Source organism: Clupea harengus, chromosome 22 (assembly GCF_900700415.2).
Source record: "Clupea harengus chromosome 22, Ch_v2.0.2, whole genome shotgun sequence".
NCBI lineage: Eukaryota > Metazoa > Chordata > Actinopteri > Clupeiformes > Clupeidae > Clupea > Clupea harengus.
Genome location: NC_045173.1, coordinates 17,644,411 through 17,661,836, shown reverse-complemented (window position 1 = coordinate 17,661,836; position 17,426 = coordinate 17,644,411). Strand labels below are relative to the sequence as shown.

The 17,426-nt window shown below is 41.6% G+C and overlaps 5 non-coding genes across 5 annotated transcripts; all 5 read left to right on the top strand.

Moving 5' to 3' along the window:
* The first annotated feature begins 3,846 nt into the window (after positions 1-3,846).
* trnal-cag lies at positions 3,847-3,929 on the top strand. The gene has a single exon. It is a non-coding gene; the product is annotated as a tRNA-Leu (tRNA).
* A 3,749-nt stretch (positions 3,930-7,678) lies between these two features.
* trnal-cag lies at positions 7,679-7,761 on the top strand. The gene has a single exon. It is a non-coding gene; the product is annotated as a tRNA-Leu (tRNA).
* Positions 7,762-9,335: 1,574 nt separating this feature from the next.
* trnal-cag lies at positions 9,336-9,418 on the top strand. The gene has a single exon. It is a non-coding gene; the product is annotated as a tRNA-Leu (tRNA).
* A 1,662-nt stretch (positions 9,419-11,080) lies between these two features.
* trnal-cag lies at positions 11,081-11,163 on the top strand. Its single transcript has one exon. It is a non-coding gene; the product is annotated as a tRNA-Leu (tRNA).
* A 1,717-nt stretch (positions 11,164-12,880) lies between these two features.
* trnal-cag lies at positions 12,881-12,963 on the top strand. Its single transcript has one exon. It is a non-coding gene; the product is annotated as a tRNA-Leu (tRNA).
* Positions 12,964-17,426: the final 4,463 nt, after the last annotated feature.

The window sequence follows — 17,426 nt, the reverse complement described above, 5'->3', positions numbered from 1 at the left end:
AATCATCCTAAAACTAGTACACTTTGGATCTGAGCATCCCAGAGTCAACCTGTCTAGACGGAAAGACTTAAGTTTAATATCTGTAGGCCGCATACAATGAAAAACACTTTTACATGTTATTGTGGTCCCCGGGTTCGGCGTGGGCTGTGTGTTGAACACTGAAGGAGACAATTTTTTCTTTAGCAGAAAAAATTGATCCATCAAGGAAGAATCTTACACATTTGGGAGGGGACGTCATGAAACTGAAGCTAGTGGGGGATTAATGTTGGCGTCACACCGGATCGCACTAAGTGGGTATTCTGTAGTATGCCAGGATTGTCATGTCATCCACAACATGTAGTATTTGTTATTTTTTTTATTTATAGCAAAAGGCATAACAAAAACCAAGAGTTGCTGCATAGTCCTGTTCATTGTATTGCATTCAATTTGCACAGCACCTAGAATTTAAAACAATGTTCGAAATCTGAAACAATCAGGATTTCAAATATATTTTCACTGTTCTTTCAGAATTACAGGACAGGCCTGGGGGCATTTGTATATATTACTAGAAAAACTAGGCTATATTTTGCACCTATTTTGCATAACATCAGCTGTGAGAGTAGCTACCTAAACATGTGTAAAAGAGATTGTATTCATATGACAACCTCCCAATATATTCGTACATCTGAATTTAAACGATTGTGTAGAAAATACTCTGATTCTTTCGCAGTCAAAACATTTCGTTCTCATTCATTCATAGTAGGGGTGGGCGATATGCCCAAAATCTTCTATCACAGTATTTGTAATTTTACATCACGGTTATGGTATATATCACGGTTTATTATACGTAGGTTGACCAGATTTGAGTTTGTGAAAAAGAGGACACTTCAGCGGTGGCGAAATGTGTCCACAGACATAGGCTATACAGTATGATAATTTATTAATTGACCCTTAAGAACACTAAGGTGCAGAAACAATACTGCCTCAATAGGCTATTGGCCTAAGCAATAGTGGCCAGTATATGCCTACTTTGTACTGAACGTTTCCATTGAATCTTTAAATAGTAAGATTAAAACAAAGTGCATGTAGTGGCATTTAGTCCAGTGCTTATGTGGCCTTCAGTGGTTCTTTAATGTACTTTCAGAAGGTTTTTTTTTTCTGCATAAAAAGCACTTTACCGTTTACATTTCTCAACCGATTTCACTGAGTCGTTTTTATATTCAAGGGTTTATGATCTAGGTGGAGTACCAAAAAGTTGTCTCCATGTTACTTAGAATCTCGACGGTTATAATCGCCATAGACATACACAGTATACATACATGTATATGTCTATGATAATCGCTGCTAGACGCTCACTGTTCTTGTGCTCCCAAAGCTCCTTCACTATGAAATACTGAACATAAATCCAAATTATCGAAATAGTGCATCTTTAACTACTAATATTTGACCATCATTGAGAAAAATGGAACAGAATCTGCAAATAAATGGCTACACTAGACACTTTTCAGTACATATTTTTCAGTAGATCTTTCAGTAGAATCTTTCCCAACAGTCGAGGATTACTCAACAAGTAGGCACGACAGTTAAAAATTGTATTAGGTATCGTATTATACGGCTCTTCAGAATGTTCAAAAAAGTTCAGTTGATTTGAATGGGCCACCCCAACGTTTGCAGGTCTGTACTTTCTTTATATTCACTGCAGCGAAAAAGTAATGACCATCATTGGCAACGGGTTTTGTGCTTTAATTCACGTCTTTCATATCATATCATTCCGCAAGTAGTCCGGTCATTTAACGTTACTTGAAGACAGCAAGTAATGGGTTGCTACGCAACACCTGAAACTTGAAAGTTCTATTTGCCTGAAGAACAATTTTTTCAAAACGGAAATCACAAAACGGCAACAAAACCGTTAAAGAGGTATTTTGGAGGTTTGTCTTCTATCGTTTTGGCGAGTAACTGTATAATAAGCGGGATGATGTATAGTTTGGAGGTCATTATCTAAAAATAAATCGATTGGATTTCAAAATAAGAGTATACCGCGGTTAAAACGGTATAGCCAAATCTCTCCCGGTAGACACATTTCTACCGTTGCACGGTATATACCGTCATACCGCCCAGCCCTAATTCATAGCCCACGTAAAAGCCCCCTTAATATAGCGAAACTCCAGTCAGATAAGGGAGTGTTTGTAACAAAGCTAGATAGCTAAATACATCGATACGACGACATAAATCAACGGGTTAAATTAATTAAATACTTAAAGTTGTATTATACAGCACTAACAGATAACATTAGCAAAGGTAAAGCTGATGAGAACTAGCTAAAATCCAATCAGAAAATCCTATCAGAAAACTAGCTAAACACAAAAGGTGAAATTACTTCAGTACTTAAAGTTATCTCATACAGCAGTGTATTGAATGTGTAAATACTCACCATGTCGACAATTTGCCTCGGTAGATTCCTTGTAGCTGCATCCGAATTGCTTCACTTTTTGATTTACCCTCCTCAAGTCCCGCTGCAGCATTTCTGCCGTGATTGGTCAATTGTTTCGAATTCGTCACGGCAATTGGCCTAAATGTTTAGAAATTCGCGAACGGTATTGACAGAAGACTAAACATTTGTCTGACTCTGGCCGTTCCTTCAGCAGCTGGGTCGAGCGCCGTCTCCCCTGGAGGCGTGGGTTCGAATCCCACTTCTGACAGAAGTAGTAACGTCTGCTAATGTGCTCATCTCACAGGTTAAATAGTGGTCAGAATAAGATAACAGTTACCTTTGCATTTGTATTTAGGACCAGAAAAACGAGGCTATATTTTGCATCTTTAAAACTGATATGTCCATTTTAAAGGATAAAAGCAGATTTGAAGGGTTGCTTGTCTTGTGAGAGAGTTACTTACTTTAACAGAGTTCAACTCTATCTAGATACCTTAAGTGAAACCCGAGGTATTGTGACATGTAGTTGGAAGCATCACCTATAAAGCCCTAATATCCTTTCACGCTACAAATGCATGCGCCGTTTGTACTGGCAGTTATGTGTGTGCATGCAGCGGTCATGGATGCTAGGGTTAATACGAGGATGATGTGGCACTCACCTCAGACTCTTGACTTGGCTCTCTTTCTTCGAGGTGCAAAACAGAGAGCAAATACTCCTTAACAGTGTACATCCGACTTTATTACTTTGGAGGTAAGTTACTGACAGTAAGTATTGAATAAGTTGGTAAATTGACCATTTACTAGCCTAACCGTCGCTATAATGAGGCACTAAGCTACGTTACTTTGTGCTCTGTCGTATCTCTTCCAATCTGTAAATGTTCGAGGTTGTCTCGAGTTCGAGTTTTAAAGCGTTTTGCATTGGTATTTATTCGTATGTGACTTATTACATTGTTAGTTACGAAGACCTGACAGAAGTCTCTTCCATTGTATTTGCTATCTTAATGGTGCGTTCACGAAAAACTGGGAAGTGGGAAAGTTCCGACCACCGAGTGAGGGACCACACCTGAACACCTATTAGGGCAAAACAAATGTACTTGCTCGGCGCACAAATAAGTCACTTCATGGTGTATTTAGGTTGCAGGCTACTCATTAACGCAGGTGATTGTGATGTTAAACGATATACTTAACAGTTTACTTTTGTGTAACTAACGTAATGTTAGGCTAGCTAGCCTACTTAACTGTCAATACCGTTGTCAGTATGTGAACGCTCTCAACTTTGAAGTGGGACGTTACAAGTGGGAACTTTCTAAATTCCCAGCTGGCTGAATGCATGTATACTATGTCTATGGCTGAATGCACGATGAGACTCTTATACCGGAAGTTACGCTTCCAATGCGCGCAAGGTATCATGGGAGATACGAGAAGAATGAGTATCTACAGTCAGGATGGCCGAGCGGTCTAAGGCGCTGCGTTCAGGTCGCAGTCTCCCCTGGAGGCGTGGGTTCGAATCCCACTTCTGACAGACAATCATTTTCGACTAGTAATACCTGTGCTAGCAAGTACTAAAACCCCAGGGTTGTAGCGTCTGTTGGTTAGACATATCTTAAGGTGTCGGGGAGTGAGGTTTACTCACTGCACAGCACTGCCTGGCTAACGTTACACCCCAAACCTTACTCCCGTCCTGGGTCTATGCCTATGTGATTTTGAAAAAAAGCGTTTTGCACCCTTAGAACGCCTGGCAGTTGGAGAGTGTTGAGCAGTGTGTGCATGTGAGTGTGGGTTTGTTCTATCTGCATCTCTGTCTTGTAGGCCTTCTCGAATGTAGAGAGTTGAGGTGTGTGTGTGTGTCTGTGCTTGCGTGCATGCGTGCATGCCTGCCTGCCTGCGTCTGTGTGTGCGTGCCTGCGTGTGTCTGTGCTTGCGCGCGTGTTATACCTGCATCTCTGTCTTGTAGGCCTTCTCTGTGTAGAGAGTTGAGGGGCGTGTGTGTGAGTGTGCGCGCGTGTTATACCTGAATCTCTGTCTTGTAGGCCTTCTCTGTGTAGAGTCTGAAGCACTTCCCTGGCTGTGTTCTTCCGGCTCTCCCTGCCCTCTGCTGGGCTGATGCTTTACTTATGACCATCACCAGCAAAGACTCCTCCCTGATATGGGGGTTAGACACTTACACACACACACACACACACGCACATAGATACACACAGACACACATTACATTTGTTTCCTTAATCTTATCTAAAGAGGCAAGCAGCAACATCTCCAAATACACGCATGTAAAGTGGGTATGTGTGTTACAATCCACTCTGAGTCTACCATCGCCTTGTGTGACTTTAAAGATGTTGCCTTTGGTGATACATGCATGCACATTGTTTTTAATGCATGAAAATAACATAATTGGATTGGATTGGATTCAATGTATTGTCATTGCACAGAGTACAGGTACAGAGGCAACAAAATGTAAATACAAACAAATTGGAATGCTGGAACATGAAGAGCAGACCATCTTCCTTGTAATAGTAATAACCCTATGAAAAACACAGTGGTGGCATAAGCCACATAGGCTATATTGTGTCAGTGTTTGAAACACAGCTCATGAATTAACCTGATTTCCATTACAAATATGTATTCTTTAAGTGTGTAGTTTAAGTTATTATACAGTTAGACATGTTACATAAAATCAGCTGTGAAAGTAGCTATCTAAACATGTGTAAAGGAGATTGTATTTATATGACAACCTCCCAATATATTCGTTAATATATCTGAATTTAAACGATTGTGTAGAAAATATTCTGATTCACAGTCAAAAATGTTTGTTCTCAATCATTCATAGCCTACGTAAAAGCCCCCTTAATATAGCAAACGTTCTTTGACAAGAACAAGCGATATTCCAGTCAGAAAAGGGAGTGTTTGTAATGCAGCTATATAGCTAAATATATCGATACGACAACATAAAACAACAGGTGACATTACTTCAATACTTAAAGTAACACTATGGAGTTTCTGGAGCCGCCAGGTAGGGGGCTACTTTCTGCTGGACTATTCAGTAACTTATTTGCTGTCTTGCTTTGTCTTGTGTTGCACTTACTTGATGTTTGACTGTGTTAGGAAAGTTGTTAACTCGCTAGTTTGTCATAAACAAAGTAAGCAAATTTCAACAGGTTTTGCTAAGTTTAGCCGCTAGCAAGACATCTCGTTAGCGATGTAAGCAAGCTTGTTAAAACACGCTTGGACATTGATGCTAGTAATAAGTGCTCTTGCGTCGGCTTCTTTGTAATGTTATTGTGATAGCTATGTTGGCTATCTTGCCAACAACTTCCCTAACACAGTCAAACATCAAGCAAGTGCAACACAAGACAAAGCAAGACAGCAAATAAGTTACTGAATAGTCCAGCAGAAAGTAGCCCCCTACCTGGCGGCTCCAGAAACTCCATAGTGTTACTTTAAAGTTATATCGTACAGCTCTAAGAGATAACATTAGCAAACCAAATGCTGATGTGAAGGAGTGAAATTCCAGTCAGATAACAGAGAGCGTTTGTAACGTAGAAAGCTAGTTAAACACAAAAGGTGAAATTACTTCAGTACTTAAAGTTATCTCATACAGCAGTGTATTAAATGTGTATATACTCACCATGTCGACAATTTGCCCGGGTAGATTCCAACGATTACTTGTAGCTTTAGCGTCTTATTTTATGCCCCCTCAGGTCCAGCTATTTCACCTCACCCTCCAAAATTTCTGCTCTGTGATTGGTAAAATGTTGGAGTGCCGGAGAGAATTTGCCACGGTGATTGGCCACTGAATGTTGGAGAAATGTTTGGAGGCTTCACAAATGTTATTGGCTGAAGCCTCCAAGATTCTCCAACATTTGGCCAGCCGTTCCTTCGGGGGCTCAGGTCGCAGTCTCCCCTGGAGGCGTGGGTTCAAATCCCACTTCTGACAGATAACCATTTTGTCTCTTTACAAGTGTTTGTAACCCCCCCCCATTTTCCTTCTGTGAGGCGCATTGTGTTACCTCCTGGTATGAAATGCGCAGTAAAAATAAAGTTTGATTTGATTTACCAGGCCTGTGGTAACAGTTAAAAAATAACAGTTACCAGGCCTGGGGGCATTTGTATTTAGAACCAGAAAAACTAGGCTATATTTTGCACCTTTAAAACTGATATGTCCATTTTAAAGGATAAAAGCAGATTTGAAGGGTTGCTTGTCTTGTGAGAGAGTTACTTATTTTAACAGAGTTCAACTCTATCTAGATACATTAAGTGAACACGAGGTATTGTGACATATAGTTGGAAGCATCACCTATAAAGCCCTAATATCCTTCCACGCTACAAATACATGCGCCGTTTGTACTGGCAGTTGTGTGTGCGCATGCAGGGGTCATGGATGCTAGGGTTAATACGAGGATGATGTGGCACGCACCTCAGACCCTGACTTGGCTCTCTTTCTCCGAAGTGCAAAACAGAGAGCAAATGTTCCTTAACGGTCTACATCCGCCTTTATTACTTTGGAGGTAAGTTACTGACAGTAAGTATTGAATAAGTTGGTTAATTGACCATTTACTAGCCTAACCGTCGCTATAATGAGGCACTAAGCTGCGTTACTTGGTGCTCTGTCGTATCTCTTCCAATCTGTAAATGTTTGAGGTTGTGTTGAGTTCGAGTTTTAAAGCGTTGTGCATTGTAATTTATTCGTGTGTGTGACTTATTACATTGTTAGTTACGAAGAGCTGACAGGAGTCTCTTCCATTGTATTTGCTATTGTAATGGTGCGTTCACGAAAAACTGGGAAGTGGGAAAGTTCCGACCTCAGAGTGGGAGACTACACTTGAACGCCTGCTCAACGTGGGACATCCCCCAGGGAAAGTGGGTTTTTAAGAGCTCCGAGAAGTAGCCTAGGTTTGACGTCACTCGACATGGCAACGTCTGTAGTGAACGATAAAACGTGTACTTGCTCTGCGCACAAATAAGTCACTTCATGGTGTATTTACGTTGCAGGCTACTCATTAACGCAGGTGATTGTGATGTTAAACGATATACTTAGCAGTTTACTTTTGTGTAACTAACGTAATGTTAGGCTAGCTAGTCTACTTAACTGTCAATACTGTTGTATGTTTGTTGTCAGTATGTGAGCACTCTCAACTTTGAAGTGGGACGTTACAAATGGGAACTTTCTAAATTCCCAGCCGGCTGAATGCACGATGAGAATCATATAACGGAAGTTACTCTTCCAATGCGCGCAAGGTATCATGGGATATACGAGAAGAATGAGTATCTACAGTCAGGATGGCCGAGCGGTCTAAGGCGCTGCGTTCAGGTCGCAGTCTCCCCTGGAGGCGTGGGTTCGAATCCCACTTCTGACAGACAATTCTTTTCGACTAGTAATACCTGTGCTAGCAAGATTACTAAAACCCCAGGGTTGTAGCGTCTGTCCCTAACCCATATCTTGAGGTGTCTGGGAGTGCACAGCACTGGCTGGCTAACGTTACCCCCCATAACCTCACTCCCGTCCTGGGACTTACGATTTTGAGTCTATAAAAAAATAAAGCGTTTTGCACCCTTAGAATTTTAGGACAGTTTAACGTTACGTTGTATTGCGATCAATGTAGCCAATCGGTAGTCTACATATTCATTGTTATACTCTAAATTAATTTAATGGAACACATTTGCAACTTCGGAGCTAGGTATTTCAATGAAAAATTTTCATCTTACATATTTGCTGAAATGTTACGCGTTTCAGTAGACATTCTGGCACTTGCTGCAGTGCGGATTGAGGGAGCAGAAGAGGTCAGCTCTATTTTCAATGGACATAAACGGTTTTGGATGGAAACCCGTATTTGATACTTTCACTCCTTTCCCCAATAACCTAGACCACGTACTGTGTGGTGATGTGAAAGGACGATCTTATGCTACTGCAGCACCATATTAGGTTTGTCTCAGGTAATTGTGGTATTCGACGTTAATTAGATTGACATTGTATCCTTTACTTGGCTTTTTTACTTATAATTATTCTGGGAACCATCTGTAGGCTATGTAGTGCAGTTGATGTACCCATCATGTGTGCATGCAGCGGCCATGCATGCAGCGGTCATGGATGCTAGGGTTAGTACGAGGATGATGTGGCACGCACCTCATGCTCTGACTTGGCTCTCTTTGTCCGAAGTGCAAAACAGAGATAAAATACTCCTTAACAGTGTACATTCGACTTTACTTCTTTGGAGGTAAGTTATTGACAGTAAGCATTGAATAAGTTGGTGAATTGTCCATTTACTAGACGTCGCTATGATCAGGTACTAAGCTACGTTACTTGGTGCTCTGCCGTATGTCTTCCAATCTTTAAATGTTCGAGGTTGTGTTGCAACGCATTCGTTTTAAAACGTTGTGCATTGTTATTTATTTGTATGTGACTTATTAAATAGTTAGCTACGAAGACTTGGCAGAAGTCTATTCCACTGTATTTGCTAGCTTAATGGTATGTTCACGAGCAACTTGGAGTTGGGAAAGCTCCGACCACCGAATGGGAGACTACACCTGAACGCCTGCTAAACGCGGAACATCCCCCTGGGAAAGTGGAGTTATAAGAACTCCAAGAACTAACTTAGGTCTGACTTCTTTCGACATGGCAACGTTTGTAGTGAAAGATTAAAAAAAAATGGACTTGCTCTGCGCAGGTTGTGACGTTAAAAGACATACCTAGCAGATTACTTATGTGTAACTAACGTAATGTTGACCTTCTGGCTGGTTAGCCTACTTAACTATCATTAGCGTTGTTTGTTTGTTGTCATTATGTGAACGCTCTCAACTTTGAAGTGACACGTTAGAAAAGGGAACTTTCTAAATTCCCATCTGCCTGAATGCACGATAAGGTTCTTATATCGGAAGTTAGTCTTACTATGCGCGCAAGGTATCATGGGAGATACGAGAAGAATGAGTATCAGTCAGGATGGCCGAGCGGTCTAAGGCGCTGCGTTCAGGTCGCAGTCTCCCCTGGAGGCGTGGGTTCGAATCCCACTTCTGACAGATAACCCTTTTCGACTAGTGACGTCTGTTAATGTGCTCATCTCATAGGTTAAATATTGGTCCGTAGTGGTAAAAATAAAACAACAGTTCCCAATCACCCCCTAAATCAGTCTCATACTCTGATTTATAATTAACATTATAACTAAAATGACCGTATGAATAGCTAGTCAAGGTTGAAGGTCTTTGGAATTCGGAATTGTAGAGGTTGGCAGCATTCTCTCTCGTGCAACATTAAATAGACCAGCACATACTATCAAAAGAGTTTATTTACAAAAGTAAAACACACAATGTGTAATTTAACTTGATGTACCTGCACTTCAACTAGTGCTTAACCTGCAGTTACATTCCTGCACTTCTTTTTTTCTTTTCTACTGTATTTTTGTCTTTCTATTTCTTATGTAAAATAGAATTTATTGTTACACTAGGTCTCTATTGCTCGTAGCTTGACTGTTCTCTCCCTTGTACGTCGCTTTGGACAAAAGCGTCTGCTAAAGGACTAAATGTACCGTAAATCCTCAAATAAAGACCGGGATTCAATTTGAGGCCGGGCTTCAGATAGTAGCCGGGGGCGTGGTCGATACGGACAAATAAAGGCCGGGCCCCGAATACAAGCCGGGGGTTAAAAAAAAAACGGTACCGGTAGCCTATTTTACTGTAGCCTACCACGGCAGTCCATCATCACAAAGCAGACATCACAATTTAATTGAATGCATTTCATAAATACATGTTCTCCTCATGTTTAATGTTGTTGGCTAATTTCATGGCTGTTTGCAATAAAAAAGAAATGTTTCAGCCTACAAGGTGAATTTGTTATTATACAGTTACTTGCCTAAACGATAGAAGACATTCCTCCAAAATACCTCTTTTTAATGATTTTGTTGCCGTTTTGTGATTTCCTCTAGGAATTTTTTTTCTTCAGGCTAATAGAACTTTAACGTTCCAGGTGTTGCGTAGCAACCCATTACTTGCTGACTTCAAGTTACAATGACTTTCCGCGACGTTAAATGACCGGACTTCTTGCGGAATGATATAAAGATGTGAATTAGAAGCACAAAACCCGTTGCCAATGACAGCGGTCATTAACTTTTCGTAGTGGTGAATATCAAGAAATTACAGACCTGCTAACGTTGGGGTGCCCCATTCAAATCAACTGAAGTTTTTGGAACATTCTGAAGAGCCGTATAATATGTAAGAAATAAAGGCCTGCCCTTAATACAAGCCTGCCCCAAATACAGGCCGGTGCACTGTGCAGCCTAAGTAAACAAAAGCCCCAGCCACTATTTGGGATTTACGGTAAATGTAAATGTACCTGACTACTGAACTAAAGTGTGTGTGTGTGTGAGAGAGAATGTGTGTGTGTATTTGAGTGTGCAAGCGTGCGACTCAAGTGTGCCTGTGTCGAATGCGCGCCAGGTAGAATGCGTTTCTTTGTTCTGCCCTCCTATGTTCCACTTGCTTGTATATGCATGGTCATGAACACATGGGTGAGGTCAGAAACAAAGGAGTGTCCTAAGCGGGAGTTTCGGGTGTCCTCTCTGTGTGTGTATGTAACCCGTGTTGTGAAGATGAGGGTGTGCGAGCATAGATAATAAAACTTATAGCTGTCACTCTTTCAATGCGTGCAAGGCATCATGGGATATACGAGAAGAATGAGTATCTACAGTCAGGATGGCCGAGCGGTCTAAGGCGCTGCGTTCAGGTCGCAGTCTCCCCTGGAGGCGTGGGTTCGAATCCCACTTCTGACAGATAACCCTTTTCGACTAGTAATACCTATGCTATTAAGGATACTGAAACCCCTGGGTGGTAGCGTCTGTCGTTAACACATATCTTAAGGTGTCAAGAAGTGAGGTTTACTCACTGCACAGCTGATGTTACCCTCTAAACCTCACTCCCATCCTGGGTCTATGCCTATTTGATTTTGAGTCTGTAAAAAAATTAAGGCTTTTGCACCCTTAGATGTCATGACAGTCCAACGTTACTTTTTACTGAAATCGATGTAGCCAATCTCCCGCATGTCCAAACATGCGTAACACATGATGACACTGACCTGAAGACATATATGTTATTCACTGCAGTTGATGTACCCAGGATCCCAGCAGAACCGAACAGGTGAAAGCCTGTTTAGCTGAGTTCAGGTCGCAGTCTCCCCTGGAGGCGTGGGTTTGAATCCCACTTCTGACAGATAACCCTTTTCGACTAGTAACGTCTGTTAATGTGCTCATCTCACAGGTTTAATATTGGTCTGTAGTGGTCAGAATAAAAGAACAGTTCCCAATCACTCCCTCAATCACTCTCAGAATCAGAATCAGGTTTTATTGGCCAAGTAAGTTTGCACAAACAAGGAATTTGACTTGGTTAAGTGACTCTCAGTGTGCTTACACAAAATATACAACACAATACAATACAATACAAACAAACAAACAGTGCAACAGTGCAATGGACTAAGGAGTTTAAGAAAGTATGTACAAGGCGGAATGGCTATATACAGTAGCTGTGAAATGTTGCACAACAGTAGTGCAAAGAAGAAGTGGAGAGTGCGAGAAGTGCAGGGATAAATATATAAATATAAATATATATGCTACAGTGGGTTAGTTGTTCAGTAGTGTGACGGCGAGGGGGAAGAAACTGTTTTTGTGTCTGGAGGTTTTGGCGAACAGTGATCTGTAGCGTCTACCAGAGGGGAGGAGTTTGAATAATTTGTGTCCGGGGTGTGAGGGGTCTGCAGTGATTTTTCCTGCCCGTTTCCTGACTCTGGAGGTGTACAGGTCTTGGATGGTGGGCAGGTTGGCACCGATGATCTTTTCTGCAGACCTGACTGTCCGTTGGAGTCTGTTCTTGTCCAGTTTGGTGGCCGATCCAAACCAGACAGTGATTGAAGTGCACAGAACAGACTCTATGACTGCGGTGTAGAACATGATCAGCAGATCCTGAGGCAGGTTGTACTTCCTAAGCTGGCGCAGGAAGTACATCCTCTGCTGGGCCTTCTTGATGATGGTGTTGATGTTGGGTTCCCACTTCAGATTCCGGGAGATTGTGGATCCCAGAAACCTGAAGGATTCCACAGCCAACACAGTACTGTTGTGTATGATGAGGGGGGGCAGTGCTGGGGGGCTCCTCCTGAAGTCCACTGTCATCTCCACGGTTTTAAGCGTGTTCAGCTCTAGGTTGTTGCGACCGCACCACAGGACCAGCTGTTCAACTTCCCGCCTATGGGCCGCCTGTGTTTCTTTGTTCTGCCCTCCTATGTTCCACTTGCGTGTATATGCATGGTCATGAACACATGGGTGAGGTCAGAAACAAAGGAGTGTGTAAAGCGGAAGCTTCGAGTGTCCTCTCTGTGTGTGTATGTAACCTGTGTTGTGAAGACGAGGGTGTGCGAGCATAGATAATAAAACGTATAGCTGTCACTCTTTCAATGTGTGCAAGGCATCATGGGATATACGAGAAGAATGAGTATCTACAGTCAGGATGGCCGAGCGGTCTAAGGCGCTGCGTTCAGGTCGCAGTCTCCCCTGGAGGCGTGGGTTCGAATCCCACTTCGGACAGATAACCCTTTTCGACTAGTAATACCTGTGCTATTAAGGATACTAAAACCCCTGGGTGGTAGCGTCTGTCGTTAACACATATCTTAAGGTGTCAGGGAGTGAGGTTTACTCACTGCACAGCTGACGTTACCCTCCAAACCTCACTCCCATCCTGGGTCTATGCCTATTTGATTTTGAGTCTCTAAAATAATGAAGGCTTTTGCACCCTTAGATGTCATGACAGTCCAACGTTACTTTTTACTGAAATCGATGTAGCCAATCTCCCGCATGTCCAAACAAAGGTAACACATGAAAGTCTTCATATAGGTTATTTACTGCAGTTGATGTATTCAGGATCCCAGCAGAACCGAACAGGTGAAAGCCTGTTTAGCTGCGTTCAGGTCGCAGTCTCCCCTGGAGGCGTGGGTTTTGAATCCCACTTCTGACCGATAACCCTTTTCAACTAGTAACGTCTCTTAATGTGCTCATCTCACAGGTTTAATATTTGTCCGTAGTGGTCAGAATAAAAGAACAGTTCCCAATCACCCCCTCAAACACTCTCATACTCTGATTTATAATTAACACTCAAATTACCGTATCAATAGCTAGTCAAGGTTGAAGGTCTTTGGAATTTGGAATTGTAGAAATTGGCTGCATTCTCAGTAGTCAGGTACATCTAGTTAAATTGCACATTGTGTGTTTTACTTTTGATAATTTGTAAATAAATGCTTTTGATAGTAGGTGCTGATGTATTTAATGTTGCACAAGAGAGAATGATGCCAACTTCTACAATTCCGAATTCAAAACACCTTCAACCTTGAGGTGAGGTTTGGAGGGTAACGTCAGCTGTGCAGTGAGTAAACCTCACTCCTTGACACCTTAAGATATGTGTCCGCGACAGACACTACAGGGGTGCAAACTCGTCACCTTTCGGCGAAATTCGCCGTTTTTGATCCAAAATAGGTAATTTGTGTGATTCGTGTAGATCTGCAATAAAAATATTTTTAGGGGGGGGGGGGGGTCCTCCAAGTAATCTGCGAACGCAAGCTGTCATGAATATTTTTTTTCAAGCTTGTTCGTTTGGCCAACCCATGTTATGCCGTAATAGAAAGGTGTATTACAAGACATGTCTTTCGGGTGAAAGCGTTGGTTTCGAGCGGCCTTTTTAAGATGGCATTTACGGTAACGTGTGACGTTTGTACGCTGCAATAACGTTATGCAATCTAACGTAGGCTAACGTGCTAAAGTCAGACAGTTGGCTGACAGACGCCTCGCAAATCACATCAACCATTTTTGCTGGTTACAATAACGGTGTTATCGGATAGTACATTGTCTTTTTCTCTGTAACTTTTGAAAAATCTAAGCGTGAAAACGTCGAAAAATGTACATTCACATAAAAGACATGGCCGTCAGCCGAGTTTGGTCCGGAGTTTAACCTTTTAGCTCTGGCATTGGTCTCCTATTATGTATTTATCACTTCACTGGATTGGAAGTCCATTTTCCAGGCTCTCGCACGCCCCCTTCATTGAGGCAGAGGTTAGGTTTGCCTCCCCTATGTGTTTTTTCACTGTGGTTTTATGACAGATCAGTAAGACTAAATAGCTTCTTCACATACATGAAATACATTACATTACCTACTCTATGGATACAAACGACATATAATAAAAGTGTCTACAAATATTTCAGTGATGACAAACAATGAGAAAGCTTAAGGCATGCGCTCAACCCAGTGTGTGAGGGATTGCACAATCTGAGATGCGGCGCAGCTCGTTGCTGCCTCACCTTGCGAGTCGCCTCTCTGTTTGAACAGGACATGGTCAAATTCAGCGATTTTGATTATAAAAATGATCGGAATCATACAACATTTTTATTTAAAGCACAGATCAGTAGATACATATTAATATTTATTTTATTTTATCATTATTTATTTTTTACTTTTCATGATGACTTTTACTTTTCATGAGGCTCTGCCTCCCCTGACCACACGTCCTTATGGGTATGTAATCTGAAGCACTGACCCGCTTTCTACTGCCGGGCGCTTCACTGCAACTGAACAAACTTACCACTCTCCTACTTTAGAATTTTAGGAGGAGGATGCCATTACTGTGGCTCAACTAGAGGCAGGAGTCAGGTGCAAATAGGCCTTGTCCTGACAAGCTAGACGCTACAGATCACTGTTCGCCAAAACCTCCAGACACAAAAACAGTTTCTTCCCCCTCGCCGTCTCACTACTGAACAACTAACCCACTGTAGCATATATATTTATATTTATATATTTATCCCTGCACTTCTCGCACTCTCCACTTCTTCTTTGCACTACTGTTGTGCAACATTTCACAGCTACTGTATATAGCCATTCCGCCTTGTACATACTTTCTTAAACTCCTTAGTCCATTGCACTGTTTGTATTGTATTGTATTGTGTTGTATATTTTGTGTAAGCACACTGAGAGTCACTTTACCAAGTCAAATTCCTTGTTTGTGCAAACTTACTTGGCCAATAAAACCTGATTCTGATTCTGATTCTGATGATTCTGATAAAGGGAAAAGAATATGTGTTCCCACCGTCACAGTTTTTCAAGAACACGGAGAAGCTAGGCCATGCCTGATGCAGCCTCTGTTGATTTTCTGTTCCAATAGTTGGCCCTTTTTTTGCTTAATACCTGATGGAGATCTGTGACGTAATGTGCTTTGGTGAAGTGGACTGGAGTGGGTGGTCGGGAGGGTATTGGGCTGGGTGGTTGGGTTGGCCTGTGCCCGTGCAACATTCAACACAGGAATGTTTATGATTAAACTGTTACCAGAGCACAACATTGTTTACAACAGCACAACGTTCTTCATAGATCTAGCCTCATAATTTTGTTGTCAAGTGCACCAGATTGATGCATTGAACTTTAAAATGTGCAAAATGTTCTTATATATAAAATATATTCCCCGGGGAGCATGCCTCGGACCCTCCTAGGGGGTTCGCATCGTTGTCACCTTTTTCATCCCTGATGAGTTTGCACCCCTGCACTACCACCCAGGGTTTTTCCTGGGTCAAAATGGGTCTTCGGTGCTCCAAAAAAAAATGTGTGCGCTGCGCGCGCAGTCTGTGTTACCATGTCACCTGGTAGCTTACATTTTACCATTTCATGAATAATGAGGATATGCTTCAGGAAATCATTTTGCTTCCACTTTAGATTCAAATAGATTGACAATAGTCCAAGCCCCATGGTGCTATCATGTATGGTTCAAAGATTATTAAGGTTTACCTCTTTACATATATATGCAAACTACTGAAATGTATATCAATAGAATCTAGAACTAACCAGTGGTCAGAAATGGAACACACAAATTATGAAAATCAAGTTTATCTATTATTACTATTCATTTTTATTATACAAACCTACATACCATTATTTTTGTTTTTATTATTAAAACGGTCCACAAATATGTTTAATAGTGTGTTTAACTTCTATTGGCCCACCGATGGAGGCTCCGTTGGAAATCAAACTTTTGTCAGCATTTTGAGTGGACATTTCATTTGCATTTGTACAGGTGTATTCGTGCACGTCGGGCTGGCCCTCGCAGCGGAACGACAGTTTACAACCGCACCGGTTTATCAATGATAATATTAATTCGAGATGCAACACAAATATATCCGCTCTCCTCCGAACGAGCTGAGCTTTCATTGATAAACCAATGCGGTTGTCTGCCTCTCCCGAGGACCCGCGGTCTACTGGTACTCGTTCAAACGGGTAAACAAATCAAATAATAGCCTACACCTGTGTAGGTCCTCAACATAGCAGATATTGTAATACATTGAAAGCCATGAATAGTGAAAATGGAATGGTATGCTCAAAATCACCGCCGACTGATGAAGTCAGGATCCATACGCAAGTTGAGTGATTGGCAGTTGGCCGCTCTGTCCATTCGCGCACCTCACAGTTGCGTATTGTTCAGACAAGAAGACACGCTTATCAACTCGATTACTATTGATCAAAACAGAACGAGGTTTCGGCTGTAGCCTATACTTGAAACATACTATTGAGACCATATTCGAACATGCATTGCACGCGTGATGAAGGCGCATCCCACCACCTGAGCGAAATAATTCATATCTATAAATAACAGGTCACCTTTATTTTTTTAACCAGATTTGTAAACAGGTCGCGATCAATATTTTGCAGTACAATAGGCTACCTTGGTTAAAAATCAAATTACGGTAGATGCATGCTAGCATTGCGCTAAATAATTAGACAGCTAACATTAATTAGTGGTGTTAACATAAAGTCAGTTATTGTATATGGCATTAATATTATTCTAAAACACCTTCACTAGTGGTTTTAACCAGATTTGTAAGCAGGTTGTAAACAACATTTTTGAAGTGCCTTGGTTTAAAACAGCTAAAAGCTAGCTACATTAAGTTGCTTGCTCAAATCTCAAATTCAAACCAAGTATTCTCTAAACTGGCAAGCTTGGAGCAGCCTCTTTTCAATGATT